Source organism: Lygodium microphyllum, chromosome 9, assembly GCF_053477565.2.
Source record: "Lygodium microphyllum isolate KBCC chromosome 9, Lygodium_microphyllum_v1.1.10, whole genome shotgun sequence".
In the NCBI taxonomy this organism is placed as follows: Eukaryota; Viridiplantae; Streptophyta; class Polypodiopsida; order Schizaeales; family Lygodiaceae; genus Lygodium; species Lygodium microphyllum.
The window spans coordinates 91,652,799-91,668,803 of record NC_141143.1 but is presented as its reverse complement, the minus strand read 5'-3'; the positions used below and the strand labels follow the sequence as shown (position 1 = coordinate 91,668,803).

Genomic DNA, 16,005 nt, shown 5'->3' with positions numbered 1-16,005 from the left:
AATCCTTCTCTATGGATCACTTCTGTAATAATCACCAAGCCTTCAAAGGGATCATCTTCATTGATACCCATGAATGTAATTTTTGATGATTTATAATGCTATCTCTTTTGGAGGTGCCATAACGATGGTTGTTTTGTACATATGTGTGCGTGTGATGGTTATTTTGTTTTATGATAGGGTCGTGGTGGTTGGAGATTAAATATTGATCAAGAAGATATCTTTTTGAAGATTTGTAGTGATGATGATGCTGAATGGATTGTTAAAGTTGTCAAAGATGTAGAATCTCTTATATCCTTTAAGAGTTTGTGATGCTTTTATGTTTCCAAGTTGAGATAATGGATAAAGGTGTTTTCCTTTCATTGCAATTCTTTATTAGATACAGGCTATAAGTTAGGGTCATGTTTGGATGGTGCTTCTTAAAGATGATAAAGAAGATCAAGATGAGCTATATTTTGAACTTGTATTCCCTTTTTCCTAGGTTGCGAGGACACTCCCTAATTAAGTGTAGGTATATGTTGAGGGTTGAGATGATTTGATTTGTTGATTTTTGTGGATTGAATCATTGATTTTTAATGGATTTTGTATGATATTTAGTTTTTTTGGAAGTGTTTGAGAGTGTTTTGTATGAGGTTGATTAGTTTGAGAAGCTCATGATGTTTTATAGTGGAGATATGATGTTGTGACATGCTCTGTTGATGTCCTATTAATGTCTGATTGGTTCCATTTGAGTCTGTTGACCAGTGCGATCACATTCTATTCTGAAGGCTCCTGTCTCAATTCTAAAGGTGTTGAATTTCCATGGCTTGGAGTCCACTCTTACTTGTTCGATCACACTTGGTTGTCCATGTCGTACTCTATTGTCTTGGCCTCTTCTTCACTTTCCTCATTCGTGGAGTAGCAGTCTTCGTACTCATCGCCTGAATCGCTACATTATTTTGACTGGACATTGTTGTCTAGGCCTCTATTCTCATCCATGAATAATGCCTAGTTGTACATTAGGTTTAGGTCATGCACTTTAGTCCATCACTATTTCGGTTCGTCCATGAGGTCTTGGAGTGGCTTAAGATTAGTAGTTGGGGGTGACTGGCTAGCTACCTTGTCAAATACTAAAGGATCCCCTAGACCTCAAGTTTGTTAGACGGGATGTGGAAAGGAATAGGTGTTGGTTTTTTGCTAGGGATTTTGGCCATCATAAAAAGTGACATTGATGGTAGGGTCTTTCCCTTTGGTAGCTAAGATGCGGTGGCTCTATGAGACTCACTAGATGTCATTGTAGCTCGCTTATGATCCTCTTCATCATCCAAGAACAATAGGTTGATGGTGGCTAGCACGTGCATCCAATCCCGATCATCCTCAGGGCAGGGAATATACTTTGTTAGTGGTCCGTAGTAAGAGTTCTTGGCTTGTGAGTCTCCCTTCAAGATAGAGGAGATGGTATCTAAGTTGATTGGCATGTTATTCCAAGTATCCATCTCGACTCTTACTGTCTATGATCTATTACCTAGGAATATAAGACCGTTACCTTAGTCTTTGATTACTCGTGTTCCGCATCCAAGGTTGGCCTAGCAATATATCATAGTCTACTCCCTTCATAACTATGAAGTTCACTGAGAACTGGACACTTACTATTTTCAAGGGCCAGTCCTTTAATACTCCGAGTGGTTTAACTTTCACACCATTAGCCAGTGTGACGTCAAACCTTGTTGTCTCCACTGATGGGTTACCCAAGCTTGCAGGATTGCATGGCTAAGCACATTGATTCCCGTTCCTGTGTCTATGATACCCTTTCTTGTGACGTCTCCTAATGCTACCACTAGTAGGACTGCATGCATCTTTGTGCCTCCCATAAAGCATTTACATGTAAGGATTTAGGACTAAATTTTGTATTAGGCTAGGTATCTGAGTGGCTATGTCGTATTCATGCAAGTCAGTTGCTCTCAATCCATTAGATTCCTCTACCCATTGCTTTAACTCTTGCAATAATGAGGGACTTTGCCTAAGCAGATCCCCCATCGATAAAGCTACCGGGGCCGATATCAATGTTGTAAGTGAACTGCTAGCTGCTTGTCTTTCGTCATGCCCTACACTCTTTTTCCATTGATCTTGGGCAGTTTGCCTATCCATGGCATCTAGGCCTTGTCTTTGTGGTGCTGCATGAGGTGCAGATGCATCTCTTGATTCTATGTGTGTCGGTGAGACATGCATGCTCACATTGGAGATTTTGTTAATCTCCTAAGATAGGCTTGTCATCCCTTTAGATGCTCTTGGGCTTCTCTCACCCACTCCTTAACCTTGTCAACCACTTCTGGTTGGTGCCTTGGATGGGGATATCCTCCAATCTTGGCACTCCCCTTCTCTACTATCTTGGTTGTTGAAGTCTCAACCTCTATATCTATGACTCGCTTCCCTCTTGTTAGTGTGGTCGCACTGTCCATTTTGAGCATTATTTTGGTGTCAGCCCTCTTTTTATTCCTTTGACGAGTCTTCTTTCCCATTGAGGCTGCATCTAGATTGCTAGGTCCTAGTAGTGAAGTGACAACCTACTTCATTTGTGCTCTAGTCATGATGTTCAATGAGATGTGAGTGGCCTTGCCATCAAGTGTTTCGACTCCAAATAGTCCCACAGGTACAGATGGCATGATAGCAAAGCTAGTGGATGGTTTTTGCCTAGCGTATTCGGCATACAAATGAAGGATTCCACACTTAGGGCATCTCAGGTTGGCCTTTTCTCGATTGGCTTGCTACATATGACTAAGCTCCCCGAGGAATCATAGCTAACTGGGGTTAGAGAAGCAGTAAGTCTTGGTTACTTTTCAAAGTGAGGGTTCTCATTTCCCTTTTTCAAGCTCTCCTGCTAGGTTTCATGGAGTTTTCAGCAAAGAACTCACTCTATCTCTTAGATCTTGATCTCTAAAGGCCATTTAACACTTGCATAAGCTTCATCTCATCATTCCAAGGAGGGACATAACCAATCACAAGAGCTTCAGCTATTTATTGTCTTCCTAGAGTAACCTAAAAAAAAAGTGCAATTTTAGGGGCTCTTGCTGGTCATCTATTGTTGTGCTTCCTCTTCTATATCAAACTTGCCTAAGTCTAATATTAGGGTTCCTCTTAATCATCCATTTGCTTAAGAGACTTAAGAATTGAACCCTAATATTCATCCATTTGCTGGTCATCTACTATTGTGCTTCCTCTTCCATTTGATTAAGAGACTTAAGAATTGAACCCTAATATCAAACCAGCAATTTTGAACCCTAATATTCATCCATTTGATTAAGAGACTAAAGAATTAAAAAGTTTCCATCAAGTTTCAATTAATCATTGGTTAAATCATCCCATTCATGGAGTGCATTGCTGGATTCAAATAGTGATTTAGAAACTTTTTCTTGAGCTTTCAGCATTACATTCAATACTATTTGAGAATATACATGCTCAAAGGCATATAGAGCTATTATCCAAATGGTTTTTTCTAGTCATCAAGCGAAGTCTTCTATTGAGAACACTGTGGATTCCACTACTTAAATGAAGGCTTCAATTGACAAATTGGTAGAATCCAATGCAAAAATCATGGCTCAATTCTCTCAATGGATGCAAATGCAAATAGGAACTAAGGATGCTAGGGAGAAAGCACAATCAAATAGCGACCCATCAGCTCCACTTATACCACCTAATCTTAATGGTCAAAGTCAAGGAATTATTGGATGAAGAGGCATTCTAAATAGTCAATATGAAGTAGAAGAGACTTCACAAAGGCATGATGACTCTTTGGGCAACATGAACGATGCTAATCCCCAAGCTTATGGGTTGAATCCTCGAGTTTCTAGAGGTCCTCTACCATCAGAAAGGCTCCACACTAATTCTCAACCACCTTTTGGAAGAGTATTATCTCTTTTGGAGATCCAATACCTACTAATCATGATCAGCCCCAATATTCATTTTTCCTCATTACATTTGGAAGCATTTGTGCATACTTAGTGGAGATACATTAAGAAGGAGAATATACTAGTAGAGAATTGGGATGCTTCTCTTGAAAAGAGAAATTGGCATGAAGATGGTATGGACTAGAGAAAAGAGGCCTAAGTGTACAGGATTATACAAGCCAATTCCTCAACCTCACTATGTATGTCAAGAGTATAAGCAATGAAGCTAAACTCCATAAGTACATGTACGGTTTAGAACCTTGTTTATGAGTTGATGTTATGGCACAAAAACCCACCACCTTTTTCAAAGCCATCGAGCTTGCAGAACAGTAATATGGAGAGTATAGAAGAGAGTCTACATTTCAACCTACTTTTGGACAACCAAGGATTGTTTTAAAATAGGGACAAGTTAGCATTGTTTATAGCAGCAATAGACATGTACCAAGTGGGATATTCAAAGTACCAACTTTTCCATCATTCAATGCTTTAAGACCTCATGGAAATTTTAGGACATGAAACAGTCCAATATTGGATTTTAAACAAGGGAACAACAAGTTTAGAAATACTTTAGCTAATGTTAATCCAAAGTCTATTCCTATGGACCTATACAAAGAAAGGAGAGAAAGAGGCTTATTTCAAATGTGGAGAAAAGTATATAGCTAACCATGCAACAAAGTGTGCATATAAGAATACAAAAGCCAAGGTCCATAGTATGTTAGTCTTTGAAGATTCAAAGGATGATAGCGATGAGAAAAATACATTTATGTCTACAACTGAAAATGAAGATGTTGAGGAAGTTGGGCAAGAACAACTTTATGATCTTGCTGACACTTTTTCTTTTGATCTAGGTGGTAGTATTCCCTTTGGTCTAGGAGGGATTCTTGATGAGACACATGCTGCCACTATTTGTTCCATCTCTATAGATGCTTGGACAAGTTCTAAGAGCCTTAATATACTTCATTTGAAGGGTACCATTCATGAGAAGAATGTGTTAATCTGGATAGACTATGGTAGTACACATAGTTTTGTGAATAAGTCAATTGTAGATAGGTTGAATTGTCTTCTCATTGATTTATAGTAGCCTATAAGAGTTCAAGTAGCAAATGGTGAAGAAGAAATCAACAGTCAAATATGCCTACAAGTTTCATTACAATTGGTTGAAAATTACGAAGCAAAGGTAAACTTGATTACCTTGGAAATGGGACCTATAGATATTGTACTTGGGTGTGATTGGCTGTGATGACCTGAGGAAAGATTACTATGGATTCGCATAGCTGTATATGGAGTTTTCCATTGGATGGACATCCTATCCATTTACATGGAATCTCTTTTAAATTTGATTTTTAGCTTATCACCATTAAACTACTCAAAAAGGAATACAAGAAGATGCACTCTCAAATTTTTATTTTACACATGAATAAAGAGGATTAAGATCAATCCAAGAATCCTGCTAATAATCCAAGTTTGAAAGCTCTTCTTGAAGAGTATAGGGATTTGTTTAAAGTACCTACTTCATTACCTCCTAAGAGAGCAATGGATCACCCTATGGATTTGAAGAAAAATTCAAAGCTAGTCAATAAGCCACCCTACAAATTGTCTAAATGTGAGTGTGAAGAAGAAGCCAAGCAAATCAGGGAGCTTCTAGAGATTGGGTTCATTGAGCCTAGTTCTTTGTCCATACACTTTTTTGGTCTTATTAGTGAAGATTAAAGATAGATCCTTCAAGATGTGTATTGATTATAGGAATCTAAACAAGATCACAGTGAAGAATAGGTATCCAATCCCTATAGTAGATGATTTGGTTAATGAGCTCAAGGGGCTAGGTTCTTTACCAAAGTTGACTTGAGATCAGGATATCATTAGATCTGTATGCGAGAGGGTGATGAAGTTAAAATTACTTTTAGGACTAATCATAGGTTATATCATTTCTTGGTGATGCCATTTGGGCTTACTAATACTCTAGCCAGAGTCTAATGAATAAGATTTTAGAGCCTTTCTTCTTTCACTTTGTCCTCATTTTCTTTGATGACATACTGATTTACAACAAGATACTACAAGATCATCTGACATATACGAGGAAGGTTTTTTATTTATTGAGTCATTACAAAATCTTTGTGTTGAGGAGAAGAAGTGTACTTTTATGTTGACTGAGGTAGATTACTTGGGCTATATTGTTAGTGAGAAAGGGATACAACGTGATCCTAAGAAAGTGCACTGTGTTAGAGATTGGCCAACACCTACCATCACTACTTTACTTAGAGGATTTCTTGGTCTATCATCATTCTATCATAGATTCATTAAGCATTATGCAGCTATAGCTTCTCCTTTGGCATAGGTTATAAAATGAAGATTTCTTTTGGGATGCACTTGCAGATAGTAGCTTCAACCAGGTAAAGGAACTTCTTACTTTTGCTCCTATTCTAGTATGCCTATATTTCTCAAAGGAGTTTACCATATAGTGTGATGCCAATGGCCATGGCATAGGGCATGTTTTGTTACACGATCATGGAGTTATTTCCTTTGAAATTTGTAAGCTTACAGATAAGGAAATGGCTATGAATGTTTATGACCAAGAGTTATTGGCTATTTTACATACAATAAAGAAGTGGCACCATTACTTATATGGTAGCCAGTTTAGAGTTCAAAGTGATTATCGTAGGATCCTAAAGTATTTTCTCACTTAGTCAAATCTTACTCCTGAGCAGTGTAGGTGGGTAGCTACTTTGTAAAATTATGATTTTGACATAACTCATATGTGAGGCAAATATAATGTGGTAGCCGATTCTATTTCCTATGTAAAGTTTCAACTATGACTAAGCTACATAGTGATTAGATTGAAGAATGATATGAGGCCTATCTTTTGGATGATGAGCTTAGCCATGTTTTTTAGAAATCATAGCAAGTTCTCATAGAGGAAAACTCACATTATTAGCTTAAAAATTGCCTAATCTAGTTCAATGGCAAGATTGTTTTTCCCTCTACTTCTCCTTTCAAGCATAAAATTATAGAGGGGTCGCATTATTCACCTTTAGCTGGGACATTTTGGAGTTTTTAAAACCTATTACAAGATTAGCAAAAGCTTTTATTGGAAAGGACTGTGGAGACATGCTAAAGATTTTGTTATGAATAGTATATCTTGTCAGCAAAATAATGACAACATCTATAAGCTAGGCGGTTTATTGTAGCCACTACCTATTCTTGAGGACAAGTAGATGCATATTACCATGGACTTCATTACTAGCTTACCTACTACTAAAAGGGGACGAAATAGTATATGTATGGTAGTGGATAGACTCACGAAGGCAGCCATTTCATTTCTACCTAAACACAATTCAATGCTTCACATGTGGCTAATTAGTTTATGAACCAAATCTTTAGATTACATGGATTACCACAACAAATGATTGTACATAACATGGATTCAAAGTTTATGAGTAACTTTTGGCAGGCGTTATTTAACTCCATGGGAACTAAATTGGCTCCTTCTACAACCTATCATGTATAGACCAACGGCCAAAGACAGAAAGGGTAAGTAAGTGGGTGGAGACTTACCTTTGCTATTTCTATCATGATGTGCAGCATGCATGCAATTCTTGGTTGCATTTGGCTAAGTTTTATTATAATAAATCCGTTCATGCTAGTATTAGAGTTTCACCCTTTAAGGCAATGTATGGTTATAAGGTGCCCTTACCCATAGTCATTTTCAATGAGAAAATCAATCCTCATGGGAAATAAAAATTGGAAAGAATGCAGATCCTTCTTCAGCAATGTAAGATGAGTCTTAGGAGGGCCCAATATTAAATGGAGATGTATGCTGATGAGAAGGGATGCCCTTTTAGAGTTCCAAGAAAGGATAATTAGTTTTGTTGAAAGTACCCAAGTCTCATTACTCTACCTTGAAGGATAGATCCAGTGTTAAGCTTGCTCATAGGTTTTATGGACCCTAGAGGATCCTGAATAGCATTGGAGACTTGGCATATAGATTGGAACTACCCTCTTTTACTAAGATTCACAATGTGTTCTATGTTAGTCAACTCAAGCCCTTCTATGGTCCTCATGTGGATACAGTTGATGAACTGCCACCTATAGATAAAGAAGGTCTAATTTAGTACATCCATAAGGAGATCATAGGTTAGTGTGAGAAGAAGCTTCGCTCTCATTCTATCATTGAGTATTTGATTAGGTGGAGAGGTTTACCACTCGAAGAAGCTTCTTGGAGTCCTAAAGCTATATTAGCTGAGTTTCCTTACCTATGGGATGCATTGGTGGTTGATGCATAACTACAATGGAGCTAGTTTCCTTACCTCTATGGGATGCATTGGTGGTTGATGCATAACTACAGTGGAGCTAGTTATGGAGTAGACAAGGTTCAAACAACATTCTATTTTAGAATAGTTTTTATTCTGCCAAATTTTCAAAAATATGCCCCCTACATAGGATCAAAGCACTCTTCAATAGCTAAATTTTAACATGTGGCATGCTTCATTTAAGTTATGGATAATTATTTTCAGTAGATTTTGTTCTTATAGCAAGCTGCCTATTCATTCTTGAGCTTATTTCTTGAAGACTTAAAGGTTCCAATCTCTTTTTAAGACATTGGGATCGTGTATACAGCTGAGGCTTACCTTCATGTCTTCATTCTAATCATGAATACATCTGAGGCTTACCTTCATGCCTTCATTCTAGTCAATATATATTTAATATTTCATTCATTTTTCCATACTTTGTATAGCTGAAATCAGAATAGTACTCTATTTCATCCATCCTTCCCAACCATTGTAAGATTGTTTTTGTAGGCATAAACCGTTGGGTGGGGATGGATTGTAAGAACTTGGAAAGAATATATATTTTAGTGTGGAATTATAAATAATACCTTGTCACACTGACATAGATATAAAAGGGGCGAGACATGTAAATTTTGGCATCTTTTAACAATAATATAATTATTGTCTCTCACCTCACCTCCTTGTTCACAACTTCCATGGCCTGTCTCTCTCTCTTCTTTCCTAACTTTCTAGTCTTTCTCTCTCTTTGTCATTATTTTATCTCTCTTCTTCTCTTCTTTCTCTCACCTCTTAGCTCTCTCCTTGACACTAAAGAAAAAAAGCTCAAAATATATTTTTTCATGACCTAATTTGTTCTCTTTTTAATCTTTCATCACATCATCACAGTGCCATGAATATTAGGACCCTTATTGTTATACTTTTGTTTACTTAGGTATATATTTTTGTATTTAACTAAGATTTTAATATTTTATTCTATTTAATGGCTTGCCCAATCAAAAACTCAAAGTAGTGAGGTGTGTTGCCCATTTACACCAACTCCACCATATACACAATACACTTTTCTAGATATGACAACTACTTACATGTTTAGAATTTGAAGATACTATGAATAGAAAAAATGTATTTCTTAATTAAATCTCTCATGTCTAAAGAAGATATTTTATTATATATTTGGGTCCTATCAGGATCTTGAATACACATTTTATAGTAAATAAGCAAAAACAATGTGTTTAAGCTAATTTTGGATCTTATTTTGATAGCCTTACCGTCAAAATTAGCAATGTACTATAACAATAAAATTTATAGAAATTTTTACTAGCTATAAGTCTCTATTTATCCGTGTGAACTATTTCTCAATATTCAAAAAGCTACATTTCTCTAAAGTAGACCATAAATTGTTCCACACTTAGTAAAATTTTTAGTTGAAACCTATGCAGAGACCTAATTTTCCATCAAAGTAAATTTTGACTCATTTGGAATTTAAATATACTATAAAAGAACAATTTTTAGTTTGTAAGAAGTTCTATGACTTGTACTTTAGCTAAAGATGCTACTATTGAAATCAATTTTAGCCAAATTTAGACTCTTAGTCAAATTTTATAGTTCTATGTGCAAGCTCATGCTTTGTGGTCATTTTAGATACTAATTTGACCAATGTATACTTAGTTTAAGAGAATAATCAAGATGCATTATGTAGAGCATATCCTCCTTATATAGTATAATTTCATTTCATTAGGGGAAATATGGATTCAGAAAGGGCCCTTTAGCTTAGAAGTTAATGACTTTTCTAATTGTAAGAGATTTGAGGTGGACTAATAGGAGAGAGGATGGTATGCACACTTTATCCACTTCATTTTTTCCTTGGGCCTACCACTCATATGCTTGTCCCCTATGTCCCCCTTGCCTCCCTACTTTTACCACCCCCATGTTGTCAAGTGGGACCCACTAAGTATTCAAAAAGGTGGCCCAAAAGTTGAAAATTTTTCCTCCTCTCTAAAAAGGGATTTTATCTCTCAAAAGTTGTTTTTATGTCGTATAATCAAAAAAAGGATTTTTGTGTCTTTTTGTAAGAAATGCTTCCAATTTGGTCATTCTCTTACCTTCACTCCATAAATCTTTTCATCTAATCCCTCCTATACTTACATAGGCATAGCCACACAATTTACCAATATCTTCTACATAGCTTCTAGCTTCTTCCATCTTCAATTCTATGACTATTCTAAAGTTTTCTTACTTGCATTCCTCTCCTTCTAAGTAGTATTCTTCTCAAATCCATTCCAATGGCTTCTAGATGTCAACAAAGGTGATCCCATAATTCTGTCTCTACTATCTATGTACACAATACAAAGGATGAGCATGGCAAATGGAAATGAGTAATGTTCAAGAAGGATTAATGGATTTATATATAGACTTCAACAACTTATTAAATCTGTCACCATGGTGTACTACAAAATCATTGAAAGGGTAGAGTGCTTGGGTTTCGGGAGGCTCAGGATGGTGGACTTGTTGTATGAATTCAACATGTATATGGTGTTAAGGACTTGAAACTACCTCTTGGGACTACTTGATAAGTCCTCCTCTCAAATTGTAAGTCACTACTTTCATATTCTTGATTTTTTGTTTGTTATTGAGGTTTTTCATTATTCTCTCCTATCAGACATATACTGATGATTGTATCACAATATCTTTTAGGTCACAACATTTTCTTCTCTCCTATTGGACATAGTGATGATTGTTAAGTCATCACAATATCTCTTAGGTCACAATATTTTCTTCTATAAATTCATGTATATAGTGCCTACATATGTTAATTTATATGGTTCTCTAATTACTTCATTTTCCACCTCTCAATTTTTTGGAATGGCCCATTCTAGATGAATAGTCACTTCAGACATTCAAGTTGAATATCGTACTACATGACATTCATAGTTCGATGAAATTCAAGAGAGCTTCAAGACCGATGTTTTTGCTTATATATTCAAAACCTCTAACATACATCATTCTCCCTCCATGTTCATTTCTAAGGACATATGTGAGGATTTCTTTAATTTCAACTTTGAAGAGAATGGGATAAGGTGGGCGGGATGCAAAAGTGGTATCTTTTCGTGTAGGTGGTAGTCCCTAGTAGTGAAGATAGATAATATATCAAAAATTCAAAATTATTATAATTTTTTAAACAATGTAAAATTACATTGCCTATCTAGATCAAATAATTAGCCCTCATTCTCACTTTCTAACTCTCTAACCACCACTCCAATGCCAAACACCCCTTGCACTTATCTCTTACCTCTCCCCCCCGCCCCATTGATCCCACTAATATTATGATGCCATCTTGTGGCATGCTCCAAGCTTGCAACATCCTATCCAATACATGAATACCTACCTTTGAGAGTATAATGTGGCCTTCGAGGATTCCAATGAAGATTGTGTGCTATGCAATCTTCTCAAGTACATCAATGACATAAGGGCCTTTCACAAATGAGTAATTCATTTTTGTGAAAATCTCACTCTATCTATTTCAAGAAGCTCCACCCTTGAGGCAATCCAAGGTATACAAAATAGATTAGCATGGCATTGATTTCCTTTCTTGGTTTGCAACCTTTCTGTTGATGTTCAATGAAAGTGAGGAACCCCTCCACTTATAGTGAGTATTGAAGAGTAGGTGGGAGGGTTGCTAACCCAAAGCCTTTATCACTAGACAAGGCAAAAGAAGAAGTTGAGGCTATAGAAGAAGAAAAAGCTCTAGACCTTATGGTCAGCACAACTATAGTGACCATGGAGGCTAGCATGGGGAGTGGCTCGAATGAACAAGAGGGCACCCCATCTATAGTTGATGCAGACTATTATACATTAACAAGCCATGATCACAATGTGGAGAAAAGTTTTAGAGTGAGGGAGGATGAGGCATTGTCGATGCTGGCAATTGCCAATGAATTTTCATTAGTGTTAGAGGACATGCCCATGGAGTACAACAATCCATAACTTAAAGATGTACAAGGCACAATCATGGTTCTTGGGGATGCCATCGACTTAGCAAAGCACACTACAATTAGCCCCCAATTGTTTAAATCAATGCAAGCTATCTTGGTGGTGGGCTAGGTACCCCTACAACATGAAGAGTAGCAAGCATTCAATTGAAGGTTGTTGTCAATGATGAGCAAGAAGTAAGTGCAACAATTGTCCATATAGAGATTTTGTTTTACTTTGCATACTATTTTGAGCTAACTTCTAATCGATGTAGGTTGTGTTCAATATCAATGAATTCATAAGTCACCAAAAGGGACGAGGAGCTTTGGGGAAGGATGCCTCAATATGGCAATACATCACATGGAACCTGATGTGATATTGTCATCATACATACAAGTTTCACCTCAAACAGGCAACTCACTTCTCCATTTTGAAGGCTGTGTGTGGAAGGTGTTGTTCAAACATGCACAAAATAATCCTTATAAAGGAGTTGGTAAACCACATATTTGATAGACACCTATGCAAGAGGGTGCTACAAGCCATGTATTGGAAGGGCCATAGGGGTGAGTGAGGGGGCCATAAAGTAGAGTGTCGGGATTGGATTGTTGTTGTCAAATGCTAGAAAGTGGTGCAAGCATGTGATAAAATTCATGGTGGATGTAGAGATTAGTTGGTAGCTAAGGTGGAAAAAAAATCATATTGATACATTTCAACTAAGTAAAGAAGGGAAATGAATAAAAGAAACTAGTTTGGCCAGCACTTACAAGACATTGATCCAAGATCTTACTCTATTTCTTGTTTTGAAATATGAGGCAAGTACATCATTTTATAGCTTCTCACCTATAACATACTACATTCTCTTTACTTATGGGATACAATACATTGCATGTGCCTTTAGCAAGCTTGTAGCACCATACCTTTAAACATCCCCCCTTGGTGCTAGCTTATCCTTTAGATAAATGCATCTAAGAATGCAGGTTACCCCCTTGAATGCCTACGAGGCCTTTGGCTTATGCAGTGACAAAGAGTGAAGGCAATACAATTCAAATTTTCGAATTATTTTGGTCCCCTTGGCTACATCATTGGTGCCAATGGTGGACATTTTTATTTTTATCTTTGGTGCTTATTGTTCTTTGGCTCTTTGTTAATCTTCTTAGCTTTGATTCTCTCCTCTTGTTTTTTCTCTACTTTTTCTCTTCTTCCTTTCTTTCTTGGGCTTTGACATTCTTTGGTAGACTTCATGGTGTCCTTACTCCTCTTGATCTTCTTGGACTTCTGACTTCATGACCTTCATCTTTGTCTTGGATTTTTCTTTAATCAAGCTTAATGATAGTCTCTTTTGCTCAATAGAATGGATACACAGAGATACATTGCTTTGGTTTGATAGCTTCATAGCATACATGGTTTTATGAGACATTACATAGATAATTTTGGAATTCATGAGATTTGGGATTTTGTCAAACTTTGGCTCAATGGTTTCATAGAGTATATGGCATTGTATTTGATTTTGAACAACAAAATTGGACACGTGCATAATGAAAATAGAACATTCTTTTACAGGATATAGGAAGGTCTTACCGCTTTGCATTTTTTGCTCAATGGTAATTTCTAATCCTAGTTGCAAAGAATGAAATATTTAAAGATTACAAGCATATATATTAATGTATCGTGGAGGGGGCACCATATCTAGCACCATTGTGGAGGATCAGAAATCGTGGAGGGGGCACCATCTATAGCACCCTCACAAAGGATCAAAAATCATGGAGGGGGACACCATCTGTAGCAGCATGGAATGCGATGGGGATAGGTCAAATGGAGCCATGTTTATCTCTTGCATTGACAAGGTGGAAGTAGTCTCTACATTGTTGCTTCAGCTAGAACCTCATTGTATCTTCTCATGTTGAGCTATTGAGCTATCATTCATAGCTAAGAGCCTCATCACCTTGTCTTTCAAGGTTTGTGCAAGATGATTGATTTGACTAGAACCTCTTGCAAAAGTATCCTCTCTCACAGTAAGTGGCCAAATTGATGACCTTCATGTTGAGAAACATGGACCTAGAATTAGATTGGCTATGGTGGATGCAAGTCAAACACAAGATACATTATCAGAATGAGGAATTGTAACTCAAATGAATTAGGTTCCAAGATAGATTAGCTTGAACTCATAAACACAATCTTGAGTGACTCAAATTGATAGTATCATTTCATTGAAATGAGAGTCAAGTACATGCCTTTATAGCTTTTTGGATAGTACCACTTTTGTTCTATGTGCTTATGGGATTTTGGACATCTCTTCCTAGAATTTCTAGAGCATACATCTTTCCTCATATCTTTCATACAAAGCCACTTATGGGCCAGCATCTTTTGGGCATACATCTTTTGATTTCCCAGCACCCCCCCTCAAATGATGAGTCTCTACCCTTGTTAGATTTTGCCCCCCCTACATGTGAACATGGACCAAGAGACTAGCTCTTTGGTAGCCTAGTCAAGTTAAGGCTTGAAACTTTGCATCTTGGTAAGGTTTTTACATCCACTATGGGAAAGATCCACTTTGGGAAAACATAATCTATGATGGATTTTTTTTTAAATTTTTATTTTTGCAAAACATTTTATTTGTAACAGCGGAAATTTCTTTATCTTCTTCTTGCTTTAAGACATTGCTAATAGTATGAGTGAGAGGTGTAGCTCTTTCCAAAGTGTTTGTTTCCAAAAGATGATGGAACATTCCAAGAAGACCCAACATCCCCAGCCCCAGAGTCACAAGAGAGAGTGTCTCCCCACTGACAAATCCACTGGCTTCAACTACTTCAATCATTCCATTGTAAAAGGCCGATCCATACGACTGACCATCAACTTCATAGACAATGCTAGCAGCCAATGCAAAACTCCTTGGCTATAGGTATTTGCTGACTGTGAAGGCATAGGGAAAGAATGCCTGTACAGATGGAGGAACTTCTGTGCTGCCAAATTCCATAACAGAGAAGTTCTAACAAGGTATCTGTAGTCATAGGTAAATGCAGATTTGCTGAGACGCGATGAACTTTCAAAGGCAAATCACCGTTGTTTGAAACTCCAACAATTATTTCAGCCTGTTCTCCAGCTGGGATTGCTTTGTCAGCATGATTTGGAAAGTGGGGAATACAGTCTTGACACATGGTGGTGGCTTAAGATCTTCTTATGAGTACTCTTGGTCTTCCCCACCAACAATCCCCACTTCTGCATCTCCCACCTTATTTATGAGGTCATCCTCCCATCTTGAGCAATGACGCATGTGATTGCAGAATAGTAACAATCTGATGAACAATGAACTGAGATCAGTAGGCGATGGCAGCCTCTCTCTCTCTCTCTCTCTCTCTCTCATCACAACACAGAAACATAGAGGGGGAGAGTGCTCCTTAATCGACTCTAGCAGTCAGACATCAATGTCGAGTGATGGACCTAAAAGCGGGCCGGCACTGGCTCATGCACTAGCCGGGCCTCGTCACTACGCACAAGACAACCCCTCGGCCTCGCGGCCAGGAGCGTCTATCAAAATTTCTGCCTTCCTAAACATTGCGTTTGTAATACGTTGTAGTCCAACTGATCCTAACCCAATATTACTCCTCAAAGGGAGTCCCTTTCACATAGCCAAAAGGCTCGAATCACATACACATGGGGTTCCTCCTACGGTTTATTATCCGCCCTAAATGCTATGCATAAAAATCAGCAACTTTCCCATCATCTCACATGGCATTTAGACATATTTCAACTCCTCTACCCTTCCCCATTTAAATATTGCATCGTTGGATGGATTTATAGGGTATTTTGACACCATCTGATGTATAAAAAGCGGG

At 37.5% G+C, this 16,005-nt stretch overlaps 1 pseudogene; it reads right to left on the bottom strand.

The window, feature by feature from the left end:
- Positions 1 to 14,738: 14,738 nt before the first annotated feature.
- Positions 14,739 to 15,443, bottom strand: LOC148031291 (translocon-associated protein subunit alpha pseudogene; annotated as a pseudogene).
- Positions 15,444 to 16,005: the final 562 nt, after the last annotated feature.